This window comes from Ornithorhynchus anatinus, chromosome 1, assembly GCF_004115215.2.
Source record: "Ornithorhynchus anatinus isolate Pmale09 chromosome 1, mOrnAna1.pri.v4, whole genome shotgun sequence".
NCBI classification, from domain to species: Eukaryota; Metazoa; Chordata; class Mammalia; order Monotremata; family Ornithorhynchidae; genus Ornithorhynchus; species Ornithorhynchus anatinus.
In genome coordinates this window covers 102979844-102986067 of record NC_041728.1, presented here as the reverse complement: position 1 = coordinate 102986067, position 6224 = coordinate 102979844, and positions in this window count along the sequence as shown.

The window sequence follows — 6224 nt, the reverse complement described above, 5'->3', positions numbered from 1 at the left end:
CATAACTACAGTATAATCTCTAACCTCACCATCTCTGAAGTTCATTCATTCAATCTTATTGAGTGCTTACTGTGTACAGTACTAAGCACTTGGGAGGGTACAACAGTAAACAGACACATTCGCTATTCACAAGTTTATAGTCTGGGAGATCAAGGGGGAGACAGACATCAATACAAACTAATAAATTACAGATATTCACATTAGTGATGTAGGTCTGGGAGGGTGAGGAAGAACAAAGGGAGTAAATCAGGATAAAGGAGAAGGGAGTGGGAGAAGAGGAAAGGAAGGGCTTAGTCTGGGAAGTCCTCTTGGAGGATATGTGCCTTCAATAAGGCTTTGAATGGGGAGAGAGTAATTATCTGTCAGATTTGAGGAGGGAGAACATACCATACCAGAGGCAGGATGTGAGCTGGGGTCAATGGTGAAATAGGTGAGACTGAGGCACAATGAGAAGGTTCCCCTCTCTGACCACTACTTCACCTACCTTCTCTCCTACACATACCCCCAAACAAACCTAGCCCTGTTCCTCCACTGAGGATCTCTGATCTCTCAAACCCTTCCCATTTTCTGTAGTTATCATGCCCCATTTGTTCAAATCCACTCTCAACTCCTCCCTCACCACTGAACTCAATTTCCTTGCTGCCCTATGCCTCTGTCATCCTTGTGCCCCTAACCCACAGCCCTGGATCACCCCCACCATAATATGCTTTCCCCTTTCCTGTTCACAAATTGCAGCACACCTGGCAGACAAATCACCCAACATCCCTTGTCCATCCAAACTCATCCTCCCCTGTTATTACTCTGTCCTTTCCTCTGCTTGGTAACGATACCCCATTCTTATGGACTCCATTGCCCATTCCCTACACCACCTGTTTCAAACTTTAAATACCCTATCCCTATTGGCCCATCCCCCTCCTACCTCGCTCCACCCATCCCACTCCACCTGTCCTCCATTTCCTGTGCCCCTAATGACTAGCCATCTACTTCATCAATAAAACTGAAATCCTCAGATAATCCTTGATGGCTTATCTCTCTTAGAATCTCTCCTGCACCTGTAGAGTCCTCCTCCTGCCCCCTCTTTGACCCACCCATTTTTCTCAACAGTATCTCAAGAGAAAATAATCTGCCTCCTTTCAAAATCTACCCCCTTCACCTGTACCTCTGACCCCATCCCTGTGCACCTTAATAAAACAATTGTCCCTCCTTTTTTCCCTCCCTGACAGCCATCTTCAACCACTCACTTTCCAAAAGTTCCCTTCCCCACTGTTTTCAAACCCACCCATGTATCCCCTATGTTAAAGAAAATGTTCCTTGACCCCATGGCATCCTCCAGTTATTGCCCCATTTCCCTGTTACCATTCCTCTATAAACTCCTAGAGTGGATTGTTTACACTCTCTATCTCCACTTCCTCTCCTCTGATTCTCCACTTGAACCCCTACAATTAAACTTCTATCCCCTTCACTCCATGGAAACGGGTATCACTAAGTCACCAATGACCTCTTCATGCCAAATCTAATGGCCTCTACGCCAACCAAATCCTTGACTCTGCCCCCAGTAAGCACTCAGTAAATACCAATGATTGATTGATGGATGGATGGATTTCCTTACTGGGTGACCTTGGTCAAGTCACCTAGCCTCTCTGTGCTTCAGTTTCTGTAATTGTGAAATGTCCCCGCAGCCTTTTCACTTCCCCACTCCCAACTCTGTCTGACCCTTGCCAGCCCATTCCTGACACAGTCTTTCTGTCCTTTTGCTGGGCTCAGGGAATAAGGCAGGCAGAGGGAAAACAATGGAAAGCTGGAGGGAGAGGTTACAAAAGCCAGGTGCCAAACAGTGAAGATCATGGCAGAAGCATTCTCAGCCCCCTCTCTGCCCATCCCCTCAGAATCTCCATTACTGCTGGCACTGCCAACCCAGAAGAAGCTCCATATGGGTCTGGTGGTGCCATTCATCAGGTCGGAGTTCCTCAGCGGGCTGACCTCTGGAAGAAGACCCAGTCTGACATGTGCAGCCATGAGGGTATGGGCGGAGAGAAAAGGACAGGGAGCTACTGGGCGGGGCACTCACAATAACAATAAGAATTGTGGTATTTGTTTGGTGCTTACTTTGTACCAAGCACTGTTCTAAGTGTGGGGTAGATACTGGATAATCAGGTCACACATAGTCCCCGTCCCACATAGGGCTCACAGTCTTAATCCCCATTTGACAGATGAGGTAACTGAGGCACTGAGAAGTGAAGCAACTTACCCAAAGTCACAGAGCAAACAAGTAGCAGAGACAGGATTAGAACCCAGGTCCTTCTGACTCTCACACTGGTGCTCCATCCACTAGCTCATGCTGCTTCTCATTCATTCATTCATTCAATAGTATTTATTGAGTGCTTACTATGTGCAGAGCACTGTAGTAAGCGCTTGTAATGTACAAATTGGTAACAGATAGAGACAGTCCCTGCCCTTTAACGGGCTTCTCCTTCCTGGATTACTACCCAGTGTCCCTCCACATAGCCTAGCACCATGGAACCAAGCTGATGGATCTCTTGGGGAACACAGAGGCCAGATTGGGATCCAGGGTCCCAAACTAATCTAATAATAATGATAATAATTGTGGTATTTATTAAGTGCTTAGTATGTGCCAAACACTGTTCTACGTGCTGGGGTAGATATAAGCGAAATGGGTTGGACACAATCTTCTTCTCACATAGGGTTCACAGTCTCAATCGCCATTTTACAGTTGAGGAAACTTGCCCGAGGTCACACAGCAGACCATTCATTCATTCAATCATTCAGTTGTATTTATCGAGCGCTTACTATGTGCAGAGCACTGTACTATGCATTTAGAATGTACAATTCGGCAACAGATAGAAACAATCCCTGCCCAACAGTGGGCTCACAGTCTAAAAGGGGGAGACAGACAGTAAAACAAAACAAGTAGTCAGGGATCACTACCATCAAAATAGATAAATAGAACCATAGACAAAAGCACAACATTAATAAATAAATAGAGCAATAAATATGTACAAATATATACAAATGCTGTGGGGAGGGGAAGGTGGTAGAGCAGAGGGAGGGAGTAGGGGCAGTGGGGAGGGGAGGAGGAGCAGAGGGAAAGGGAGGGCTCAGTCTGGGAAGGCCTCCTAAAGGAGGTGAGCTCTCAGTAGGGCTTTGAAGAGGGGAAGAGAGTTAGTTTGGCAGATGTGAGGAGAGAGGGTATTCCCGGTCAGTGGTAGGACGTGGGCCAGAGGTTGACAGCGGGACAGGTGAGAATAAGACACATTGAGGAGGTTAGCGGCAGCAGAGAAGTGGAGTTTACGGGATGGTCTATAGAAGGAGAGGAGAGAGGTGAGGTAGGAAGGGGGCAAGGTGATGGAGAGCTTTGAAGCCAAGAGTGAGGAGTTTTTGCTTCATGCAAAAGTTGATAGGCAACCACTGGAGGTTTTTGAGGAGGGGAGTGACAGGCCCAGACCAGTGGTGGAGGTGGAATTGGAACCCAGGTCCTTCTGACTCCCAGGCCCATCCTCTGTCCATTAGGCCATGCTGCTTCTCCAGGAATAATAATAATAACAATAAATTGTATTTTATGTACATTATGAGTGCTTTGGGGGGCTCTCTATTGGCCAAGGAAAGCCAATACGGACAAAGTCAGCTTTAGTGCATCACTACTGGAAGAAGGCACAGAAGCAGTAATTCAACCAATGGTATTTATTAAGCTCTTTATTAAGCACTAGGGAGAGGACAACATAACAGAGTTGGTAGACACATTCCCTGTCCTAGAATGTGGTAGACATACTCCTCTAGACTGTAAGCTCATTGTGGGGAGGGAATGTGTCTGTTTATTGTTATATTTTACTCTCCCAAGCATTTAGTATAGTAATCTGCACACAGTAAACACTTAGTAAATATGACTTCCTGCCTGCCCACAGTGAGCTTTGGTGAGATCTAATTTCAGGAATCAAGACAATGCTAAGTAGCAGTTCTCTTCCTACTTACTTCTGTCCTCTGAGAGGGCTTTCTGCCTTTTTTCTAGGTCGGATATACAGGATACGGCTATAGGATGCAGAGGAGGTGGCTATTGACATGGCTCCATGTGGTCAATTTCAGGGAATGTATTTTGCTTTTTTGGTACTGTAGTCCCAGGCCACAACTGGGGCCCAGTAAACTAGCCCTGTCTTTCCTGATTACAGAGTCAGACCACAAGGAAGCAGCACGACAGGAGTCTGCATGGAGAAAGATCTCACTGCGGATGGGGGAATTCCAGCCTGTAGTTTGCCTAGTATTTGCCTGCTGGATTTTCTGGAAGAAAACTGTTCAAGGGAGAGGGAGCAGGGCCGAGTTGCAGCAGTGTGGCCTGGAGGGCTGAGATCCCAACCCTCTAAATCCCCAAGGATCCCCAACCCCAGACTTCCCTGTTATCCTGCATGAACTTTCTTAGAAATAATAATAATAATGATAATAATAACAGTGGTATTTGCAAAGTCCTTACCAATGTGCAAAGCACTGTTCTAAGCTCTGGGGCAGATATGAGGTAACTAGGTTGCACACAGTCCCTGTCCCACAGGGGGTTCACAGTCTTGATTCTGGTTTTACAGATGAGGTAACTGAAGCCCAGAGAAGTGAAGTGACTTGCCCAAGGTCACCCAACAGACAAGTGGCAGAGTCAGGATCAGAACCTACGTCCTCTGACTTCTAAGCCCAGGCTCTTTCCCCTAGGTCATGCTGCTTCTCATTGTACAAAGTTTCTCGTGGGCAGGGAGCATATCTACTTAGCCTCTCCCAAGCGCTTAGTAGAGTGCTCTGCATATTGTAAGTATTCAATGAATGCCAGTGACCATGATGAAATCAAACGGAGACTCCCCAAACTTGTTTTGCTACAGCCTCTGATCCATTTGGTTTGTGATGGTTTTGGTTTTGGTTTTTTCTATTTGTTATTTCTCAGGAGGCTTCCTGGACTGCAGGAGAATAGCTAACTTTCAGTGTATTCAGGCCTTCAGAAATGTTATTCTAGAAGCTACTCACCCACTCAGGAACACCAGTTGAATAACCAGAGGAATTTATTAGGTGCAGGTTTACTATATGCAGGGCACTAAGCATTTTGCAGTAATAATGATAATCACAATAATAATGGTGGTATTTGTTAAATGCTTACTATGTTCTGGGCACTTTACTAAGCACTGGGGTAGATATAAGACAGTTAGGTTGGACACAGTCCCTGTCCCATGGGGGGCTAACATTTTTAATCCCCATTTGACAGATGAAGAAACTGAGGCACACAGAACTAAAGTGACTTGCCCAAGGTCACATAGCAGACAAGTGGCAGAGTTGGGATCAGAATCCAGATCCTCTGACTCCCAGGACCATATGCTGCCCGCTAGGGAATTCTGCTTCTTACTGCTTATTACAGTAATAATGATAATTATAATAATTATGGTATTTGTTAAGAGCTTACTATGTGCCAAGCACTGTTCTAAGTGCTGGGGTAGATACAATAATCAAGTGGTCCCACGTGGGACTCACACTTTTAATCCCCATTTTACAGATGAGGTAACTGAGGCACAGAGAAGTTAAGTGACTTGTCCAAGGTCACAGAGCAGACAAGTGGTGGAGGCAGGATTACAGGAGTAGTCATAATGGTAATAATAGTAGCAGGAATAGTAAGGTGTATTGAGGGCCCACTTTACTAGGCTCTTATATTTGTTAAGCATTTGTTATGTGTCAAGCACTGCTCTAAGCATTGGGGTAGATACAAGTTAATCAGGTTTGTCACAACCTCTCTCCCACATGGGGCTCAGAGTCTAAACAGGAGAAGGAGCAGGTATTCAATCCCCATTTTAAAGTTGAAGAAACAGAGGCACAGAGAAGTTAAGTGACTTGTCCAAAGTCACCCAGCAACCAATTGGCAGAGTCAGAATTAGAACCTGGGTCCTCTGACTCCCAGGCCCGAGTTCTTTTCACTAGGTATGCTGCTTCTCTGCACACCCAACGACAGTGATACAGTCCCTGCCCACAAGAAGCTTGCACCCTAGTTGTAATGGTAGGATTTATTAAAGGCTTACTGTGTGCAGAGTACTGAATTAAATGCTCTAACCGGAGCCCACAAAACAAGTAAGAGACATGGATCTTATTGCCCTTGAGGAGCTTGCAATCTAACTAGGGAGACAGGCAGTCATAAATTGTTTACAAAGAGTGGGAATATTGAAAAATGGGTGAGTTGAATACAGGAATAAAAC